Genomic DNA, 10,387 nt, shown 5'->3' with positions numbered 1-10,387 from the left:
GTGCACGATTTTTGCACTGATGGTTGGTCGTCAGCCGGCGCGTCATTTCGAAAAATCCCTCTCGGAACCGGCCAGGTAGAATGGTGGGATCGACCAAGGGACGCTCGTGGGGATGTTGACGGTCGCCCGTCGACGCTCCGCCGGGCGATAGTCGCCCGATCGCACAGGTGCCCGCAGTCACACAGAGCGCGGTGCGTCGACGCGTCACCGGGCGGTAATCGCTGGATCGCGAAGGTGGTCCTACGCTTGTACCGCGTCCGCAGTCACACAGAGCGCGGCGCGTCGACGCATCGATACCTAAGAAATCAGCAGGGCTCTGACGAAAGTTTTGTTTCGCCTTGTTATTATACGACTTCTTTGTGAAAAGGAATTTCTTTACAAATTCTAAATTTATCCTCAGAATTTATATAAACGGTAAATTTATCCTCAGAACTTATATAAACAGTAAATTTATCATCCAAACTTATGAACATCTTAAATTATAAAGATTTGTATTAATTGTAAATGTATAATAGGTATTATCCGATGCGTTAACGCACAGCGCTCAGCGGGACTCCAGCCTTAAGGGGGTGTGAAAGTGGCATCTGAAGAGTCAATCGTTCGTGAAACTTTTCTCCGAACTGGGTGTACCGAATCGTATCACACTTTACAACGTGAATATGGAGGCTATAAGGAAGGTTTTGACTCTCATGAAATTAAATTTTTTATAACGAATTTTATAAACATCTGTGAAAACATTTTTTTTAAATTGAAATTTCATGAGTTTTAAGACCTTCCTTATAACCTTCATACTTATATTGTACAGTTGGAATCGATTTAGTACAGTTTAGAGAAAAGTTTCATAAGCGAGAGCTCTTCGACGCCACTTTCACATCCCCTTAAGACGTCGTCGATGGTTAAGCGATAATTAGATTTTGGGAGCCATGATATTCCGATGATAATAATGGTGGTTGGATAATGTTAGAGATGGCGCGGTGGCAATGATTTAACGTTAATGATTACAAGTGGGAATATTACGGTAACGACGTAATGCTGATGATAATGAGGTTATAACGATGGTGGTAATGACGATCGGGTGATGTTACAGGTCGAGCGATGATAACAGTACGATAACGTTAATGATCCAATGTGGAAAACATGTGGTAACTGTGATGCATATGGTAATAGAGTTATAATGATGGTGATGATTGTAGACAGGTAACGTTGAAGACAAGATGACGTTAAGGATCAATGCTGGGCAGGTTATGATAACTATACCATACCGATAGCAACTTTATGGCTAGGATAACGGGAACAATAAGGAATAATGAGCCGATAGACGAGATAAGGCATCAACATTGGCTGTATGATAACGATATGATGCCGATGGTGATAGGCGATGTCGATGATCGGACGATGACCACGGTAAGGCGAAGCCGACGGTCAAGTAACTATAAATTACCTTCCCACCATTCACCTAGGTACAAAGTTCCATAAACCGGTGACGACACTTTAAACTCTAAAAGATCTTACGCCGATGATTTCTCATTACGAGACGCAGGTCATCCTACATCTTATAACGATTGCAGCGTCCTTTCTATCGATGACCATTTAACTATCTCTTCACAGAAAGCTACCTACTTCAAATAATTCTATACAATATTTACGTTAGAAAGATTTCTCCGAAATGTTTACAATTTGTCGCTTGTAATTACCAGCCTTAAATAAAAATACAGCTTTTGGATGATTCGAGTGAGAGGAATGAGACGGGGGTTTATCTAATTGGTGCAACGACCACGTCCCTTGGGAAGAACCTAACTTTGATTCCAAGGAACAACTTACTCACATATAACCTAATTTGTCAACAGAAATGAGACTTGCACGTAAACTGCACTCTTTAGAGTGACCGAGAGTCGAATTTAAACGAGCTCTGAATAACCCGTTAACGGGCGTCGTTACGGAACTGTTTCCTATTAGGAGACACTTACTTTTCCTCCATTAAAATACGAACTACCTCGATAGCTATTCAAGAGTCAAGCATCGCCCGGTTCTCGAAAGATAGAAGAAACCTTCGATACGTCTCGACGATACAACTTTTCTGTCTTTATCATTGTTCTTTCATAAACATTTCTCTTGCGCGAAAAAAAGAAAATATACGAAGGATAAACAAAGTAGTCTTTAACTTGCACATAATATCGCAATTTAAGTAAACATTGAATTGTTAAAATTAACGTTAACAGGAGGACGTATTCAACGAGCTTCGGCGAACTTGACTTTCGGCTGACTAATGGAATCCTTTTCTACTTCACAAGTAGACTCCAACTCTTCTGTCGGACTCTTGCAGTAAACTCCATTTTTTCTTCGCAGCACCTAAAGGCAGATACAAAAAATGATTTCTGAATGAAGTTCACTGCAGTCAAGCATATCTCTGTAATATTTTATAATAATTCTTAGACTACTATTGAGTTGTTAGTTCTTGTTTGAGGAAGAGTTTTCAAACCTTGTCCGACCAATAAAGTTCGTTTCCACTGAACACACAACTCTGCCTTTTCGCTTCAGCGCGGCAATAAGAGGACGAATGAGGACAGTCTGGAATGAGAATTTATTATTTGAGGAAACTCCGAAAGATCTCACGTACGCACGGTACACGAGGACTCCTCTCAGCCTCCACCTCAGCCTCCGTCTTGCCCTAAAAAATTCGGGTACCATTAACATCCCGTTATCTCAACTTCGATCGCAACCTACAAATTCTCCTCTCACAGATTCAATGGTACTTCAAGGTATTAACCGTTAGACCATAAATCGAGTTCGGTTCACGCGCTTCCGCCCTCCGAGAGAAAAAGAAAATAGCGACGAGTTATTTTTTTAACTTGTGAATATATTCGATATCGATATGTGAGAAGTGGGCGCCATCTTGGAATATGGACGCTTCCTATTGGTCGTTTTCTTAGAAGCGACGCTCCTATTGGCTAGCCGCCTAGCCAATGAAATCCCTCCCCGTAAGCGGTCACCTCACTATGTCAACGTAGATTTCGCGGAGCATGAGTGATGTACAACTACTTTCATGTATATGTATAAAGTCGCTGCGAACGACACTTGGAGCTTCTTTTAATCAATTAGCATTTTTTGATCGTTATCGATGCGAAGCGTATGCATTACGAATGCGTAAGAGCGCTCCAATAAAAAAATGAACGTCATCGGGCTTCGAACAAGAAAATTACGTGTCACTAGGTACATGGAGACGTGTGTAAGATTTTATAAAGAATGGACCGTCACGCGAGCTTCATGCTCGTGGCTGGTGTCTTTAAATTCTCGAGAATGTTAGTTCGAGTTAAAACACAAACTGCGGAAGTGAAAAATCATCGCAAGCAAGAAAGAAATCACAATTTAAAGAGATATTATTTCCGGCCAGAAAGTACCTTAATCTTATGAATATTATTTATTAAAAGTATTGAATTATCTTGAAAAGTTAATTTAAATGTAGATGTTCAAAGTCCGTTTAAATTCTCATACATTCATTAAGGATCTTTAAATTACCGCAATATTTTCGGTTATGTTACTCGAGATTAAATTCTTGAGAATTTAAAAACACTAGCCAAAGCATCCGAAGCTTCACAATCTTCGGTAAGTACAGTGTATAGGTAGTGAGCCTCAAATTAGTTCGAAACTGGCAAATCATCGACTGGATCTTTTTTTTATCATCGGTCAGGACCTACGCGTGTGATGGCACATACGCCATCGATCTAATCGGACCTCTTGCATTTATTCATTCGAATGAGCCAGAACTCAATGTTGGAACTGACTGCAGCTGGAATGCAAAAAGTATGCGAGAAATGTCGAAATTTATCGGCGCAGTTCTTTTGCGATCGTAGCGCTAATTAAACGAACTACAGAGATGAGTGCATCTCCTTTTAGGCACTTGGAGATCAGAAAGATAAATGCAAGTGCATATGTATCTGGCGCGAAACTCCACCGAGTTTCCTGGTGTGCAGATCGTTAAATCTCTCTTTTTTGGTAATCGTCACGCCCTCGACGTGAAAAAGCACCTCTCTTGGCGATTTAATTGAGTCTCAGTCAATTATTAACGCCAGGTGGGTGGAAATTTCTTATATACAAACATGTTTCTTTTTCCATGTACGACATGCGTTTAATTACATTGACAAAATTGAATATTATTTTACAATTGCAAGACCACTTGCAAACAACTACAAAGAGGACTATGTCTCTTTTCAGACGATCAGAAGATTAAAAAGAGAAATATGCCGGTTCTTCTTTTCAACCGTCACACTCCGCTTTCAAGATGGCGCCTGCTGATTATCTGTACGAGCCTCGCGCATTTATTCATTAAAATAAGCCAAAAGGAATGAATTGTTCGACTAAATGTTGAAAAAAGGTATGTGACAGATTTTATAGCTTAACGACAAGGCGATGCGAGACACAGTGAAATTCCTCCGCGACTGCGAGGATGAGTTTCCTTTTATAGACCTAGAGACGAAAAGGGAGAAGGCAGAGAAAAGAGGAAAAGTGCGCGACATCGAAGGTTCCTTTTTTGGTTTTCTTGTACAAAATTGTAGAATTTCGTATAAAATTCCTAAAAGTGGGGGAGGAACTAGTCTTGCCGGTCTCGTCGCGTCAAGAAGCGGCTTTTCATTTGAGCGGGTTGACTCGTAAAAATGACTTGACAATTCCGTAGTTACAAGGCAGGAAAAATCAACGGTACAGGTCGTTTACCGTGAAAAACGAGAATCGTGCAGCTCGGCGTCCGCCCACTCGACAATTTATACATTTTTATTCGTTTATTTTAGCACGATTCGATGTAAACCGGCGAAGGGCGCACGGAGGGAACACTCAACACAAATATATAAATGTATATAGATATACAAATACACGGTTAACACTTCAAGAGTCGTTTAATGCTCGCCGATCACATCGCTTCGCGTTTATCGAGATGGTGACCTCCACTCGGAGTTAAAACCTTGCTAAAACCTACTTCCCCGGCATGTTACGGGAAGCAATCAGGTTCACCTGAAATAACATCACTGTAAAATGTCGAGAAGGTGCGGGATGTATTTTTTTACTGCTCGAGTCACTTTTGTTAACGTTGCTTTATTGGGTTTAACGACCCCGGGAATCCCCACTCCGGCGCACTGTTAAAAATATTCACAAATTGCATGCACCTTTAGTACTAGGTTGTACTATTTGCTCTAATTCTTAACTCGACGTTTTGAAAGCGAATTATTACGAATATTATAACATTTATTGCGAATTTATAATTTTATAACGGCATGTCATTGTAATTCCGTGAAATTTCTTAGGAAGATAATACACATGTGTACTGAATTTATTACACATGTTTACGAAATATACAAATAACGTTAGAAAATCTTTTTTAACAGGGTGGAGAGGATATTACCTGGGCATATTAAGGCGATTTTTATTATTTTTTTGTTCACCTTGATAATAATTAAGTTCAAATGCTAGGACGCAAAATGGGCGATCCAACAGTTACGAGAGGATGGGTTTTAGATGATACATCGGAATGAGTTTTTGAAAAAAAAACAACGCCCGTAATCGAGTGCGGTATGTCTAAGTTAATAAATTATTCAACAATTCGGACGGTCTTGACTTTATGCTTCGCGTAAACGGAATCGCATGAGTCTTTTCTTCTTGTTCTTGTCGCAAGCTCGTCATAATCGATGCGTAATGGAATTGAACATTGCACTTTGTGCGATATTACACCGTCACTCAATTCCGGAAAGAAAAAAGAACAGGTAAAAAAGGAAAAGTAACTTTTTTCAGAAAGAATGTTCATGTCAGCGAAAATACCTCGCGTCCAACGTTGATAAAGAAACCCGGAAGAGTTTTGCGCCAAATACATACATAAAAGCGTACAACTCGAGATGAAATTTTTCTCTCACTTTGAACCTACCTAAATATTCCTCTTTCGGTCCTATTTCACTCTTTAAGTAATACTTTTCACTCTATACATCCCACTTAATACGAATGAAGTCGTACTTTAGGCTTATAAGTAGAAGAAATGGAGATATCTACCATTTTTAAGATCTTTGGATTGGATTAGAAATTTAGTAAGGATTATGTAGAAATTATCCTTCTATTAGCTGAAATCCATCGTGAAAGGTCTGCATAAAAGGTTCTAAGTACTGTTGAAATTTTGAGTTGACAGCTCTAATATTTCTAGACTGTTAGAGGAAACGTTCATTATCGACTTATCGCTTTTTCCGCGGCCGAGAGAAATTCATTAATTTCATTCGCAAAATACTCGCCTCAGCATGCAGCACGCACAACAGGGGGGCAAAAAATCAATTACCATAAATCATTTCAAAATCTTACTTCCAAGACGGTCGCGGTACGTTCCGTGCCAATGCCCAATGTCAATGTCTAGAGTGCCGCAAAAAATCTGGTAAAATATGAGTAGCCTTCCGTACACCAATCTTCGATTGGAATTTTAGGCAAACCTTTGATTCCGCATGTTCGATCAATTTTTCGCGCAAAAAATTCGCCAAAGAAGCACATGTTCTTTCATAATCGCGCAATCAATTTTTCACGAACGCGACTTGGCGAATCTACCCGTTCGAAATTTACGTAATCTCTCGAAAATGTATGCGGCGGGCTTTTTTTTAAATAACAGTTACTTACGTCAGGAAAAGTATTGGTTAACATTGAGAAGAATAACGCTTCGAGGCGAGGAGGCAATTTCCATGACCGGATATTAATACTGCTATAATATCTCAAACGGCATTCATGGTCGGCTTAAAATTCGCAATTGAGCAATTTTATACCTTAATTTATACGAGTGATCAGTAGTATAATTCATTCAAGGACCATATGGAGGATTTCCTCTATCTTAATAGGTTGTTCCATAAGTACACGAAGAAATTTATGAAGGTTTAAACATTTTGTTTTTTGACTCGAACAGGTTGGAAATTTCTGATTTTTGTTCTCTGATTACACGATTCTAGGAGAATGATAAGACTAAAATAAAGTAAACTGATTTTTAGAAATTTTCTCATATTATATCAACGATCAATGTGCAAAATCAATGCAAAAGTGACTTCTAATGAATTTTGTTTGCTGTAATCTGAATTTTTTTCTCACCGAACAATCGTGTCGTCGGTTCTTAAATAATCTTTCTATATTCTAAAACCGTGAGAATTTTTTATTTCAGACTTGCCATTCTCCTCAGATCATGTACACCATAAAAGAAAAACAGAAATGACCACAAGTCCGCCAATTTTGAACATTTAAAATACTTTTTATCTAAAATTTTCCTTAAAACACCAGATAAAAAAGACCTTACCAAATACTTTCTATACCATTTTCATTCTCTTCATTTTCCTTTAAACTGACTTTAATTAAAACGCAGTTTACAACCTATTAACCTCCTTAACTGTGCAATTATCTCTGAAGAAAATTCATAATAAAAAAAATTGACTACAAATTTACGGAACCTGATAATAATTAGGTTTGGGGAATAATTTTAATTCATAAGATCGTCAGACTTATGTATGGTCGGGCAGGTAATGGTTTCTTGTACACTTTTCACGCAGTTTCGACATAATCGTAACCAGAACCTGCACACTCGACATATCGTTTCTCAACAGGCCGATATTCGTTATAGTTGCAAAACTAGCCTACAGTTCAAAGTGCAATTGCGCGTATGTTCGCGGTTTAATGTACGTAAACGGGAGTGCACTTTTACAGCAAATGGTTCTGCATTAATCGCAGCGAAGGGCTCGGCAGAAACTTGACTTTTACATAAATGCAGTCGCCGTTTTGCAACCGTAGAAACCCGTGATTAATCATTATCCTCGTCACACATTGATGCTAGTCAATCGCAGCGTTAAAATGGCCGATTAAAGCGATAAAAATTGCGCAAAAGCGCGCTTTTTACACTTTATAGAGAGCCCGAGTTCACGGGATGCGGGAAAAAAGAAGTGGCACAAAGCAACCCTGAAAAATACGGAAGTGGAATGAAATCATCCCCAGGATAATTTCCAACAATTTTTACCAATGACAATTAACGATTCCTCGCAAAATCGAGACGTTTCAGTTGTTACGAAAGAAGCATTAAACGTATACAGATATATCCAGACATTTCTAAAGAACGATGCGGAATTCAATGACGATTCAAATGGCAAATGAATTTGAACAATCCTGCTTATAAATAAGCTAATTCATTGCGTTAACGCGTTTCTTTGGAGTCGTTATTTAAATTATATTCTAATTAAGTATTACGACGTTTAATTGTAACACACGAGCTGTTTATAAGTTGCGTGAGTTATCTGGGCGTGAAGTTACAAAAAGTGCGGGTTATAAGAACTTATAATTTATGTTTCGTTGAAAAAAATGATCGCCAACCACGTGGGAAGTGAATGCACTAACACTGACGATGACTTTAACGCTAATTGTGGTAATACTGACACACAAAGGGGAATATTAATTGTAATTAATTATAAAATTAATTGAAAGAATGACGCATTAATACTAATGACAATGTTTACGCAAATTGTCTCAATAGTAACACGCAAAAATGATTATAAAGAGTAATTAAGGTGATGTGTAAGTAACGTCAAAGGGGTTTCGTTCATGAAACTTTTCTCCTAACTGGGTGTACCGAATTGTTTCAAACTGCATATACAGGCTATAAGGAAGATTTGACACTCATAAATGTTCAGTCTTTTATACATTTGTTTATAAACATTTTTAAAATGTCTAAGAAATGAAATTTTATGATTATCAGGACCTTCCTTAGAGTAAACGTATTTTTATAAATAATATATATTATAATTTATCATTTATAACGTAAGTGGTTTTCAAGTCCGTCGAGGAGCCGACGCGTGAAAGTCTACAAGTAACCACTTTGCTCCTCTTTATGGCGTCCGAAGAAGTTGACCAATAGTAACCTTGGCGATCCTTTTGCGTAAGACGGAGGAGGACGCTAACCTTGGCCATGAGATCTGCAAAAAATTGACGGATTATTAGATACTCGTCCCAGATAAATCATACTGGAAAGACGCATCCAAGAAGCCGAATTTTTGAAAAATTCTATTAATTAATATCGGATCGGATGACTAGTATTTTGGGATGCTGACGTCATCAGACTTTCCTGGTATCGTCAAATACATACGTCATATGTTCAAAAAGACCACGAAATATTTATCTTTGGGGACCCGATGCATATTAATCCTGTGAAGAGCTGTGTTGTTTTCCTCGTCTACTGGAAATCGAAGAAGAAGGTGTTCAACAACTCGTTAGGGATCTCGTTTGCACGCACGAGATGCAAAAAAGGGGTTCCCCGCTTTGACGCAACATGGATTAATGTATAATAAATGGAGTGTTAATCTTTCCTCGTGCTTTGAGAATAAATGCAGGCGGCTTCGATCATTTCTAGGGGATAGCTCTTGAAATGGACTTCGCCTGGACAGCCTTTTACTTCAGGCAGAAGGTCTTTGGGGTCTTTTGCGCCGCGCCATTTTCATTGCTCTTTTATGCACAAATTGAGAGCTACGAGACAAATAAAAGAATGCATTACCTCGTCCGATATTTTCCACGTAATTACACCTTGCCTCAGTGTTTTATAACAACTTAAGTTTACAAAGCATAACGTTTCAACAGCCATGCTTGCCATACTTGCGGGCGACATATTCAGACATTACTACATATCTGGAAAATAGCATGAACTTAATTTTTAAAACTGGAACAGAATTGCTGGTAAAAAGGAAAAATGAGAAGATTGGACAATTTTTCATGTTTTGTGCAAAAGTTGGCTTTTCCATTTTTTTACAACGTGGTACTGGATTGGAATCGATATTTGGTCTCGACGTTTCTGAAAAGTATCGTAAACGATATCTTTAAGACGTGACTAACTTTTTTTTTTTTTAACAGGAATCGCTGTAAAATGCGAAAATTGTGAAGAGGAGAATGACTGTAATGTTTTGAGTAAAGGGTAGTTTCAGTTTTTGTAATGAGACATTGATATTTATCCAAGTTTGTTTCCCCTTCTGGGAAACAACGTGAATAATATTTTGAAAATGTGAATAATACTTATGAACGTGAATATTTTTAAAACAAGAATCGCTGAAAAACTTGAAAAATGAGGGGAAGGGAAAGATGTTTGCAATGTTTTGGGTAAAGGGTAGTTCTTTTAGATTTTGATAAGACATTGCATTAGAATTGATATTGCGCCGCAGCCTCGGCAACGAGACGAAGAGCGACAGATGACGCGCAACAAACAGGCAAGAAAAAAAAAATGGAGAATGAAAGAATATCTAGAAATCTTGAAAAGCTTGAACGCGTGTTTACCTTGATGTCTAGAACTTAACAAGAGGCTACAATGTACGAGGATATTTTCTCGGTGCAACAAACGTCGTTTTCGGAGAATTTCTTT

The 10,387-nt window shown here is 38.4% G+C and overlaps 1 long non-coding RNA gene across 1 annotated transcript; it reads left to right on the top strand.

Moving 5' to 3' along the window:
* The first annotated feature begins 3,194 nt into the window (after positions 1–3,194).
* On the top strand, positions 3,195–5,389 carry LOC105699958. The gene is made up of 3 exons (XR_001104083.2): positions 3,195–4,070; positions 4,213–4,372; positions 4,785–5,389. It is a non-coding gene; the product is annotated as an uncharacterized LOC105699958 (long non-coding RNA).
* The last annotated feature ends 4,998 nt before the right edge of the window (positions 5,390–10,387 follow it).

This window comes from Orussus abietinus, unplaced genomic scaffold (genome assembly GCF_000612105.2).
Source record: "Orussus abietinus isolate OABI.00-Male unplaced genomic scaffold, Oabi_2.0 scaffold76, whole genome shotgun sequence".
NCBI classification, from domain to species: domain Eukaryota; kingdom Metazoa; phylum Arthropoda; class Insecta; order Hymenoptera; family Orussidae; genus Orussus; species Orussus abietinus.
This window is presented reverse-complemented; position numbering and strand designations above follow the sequence as displayed.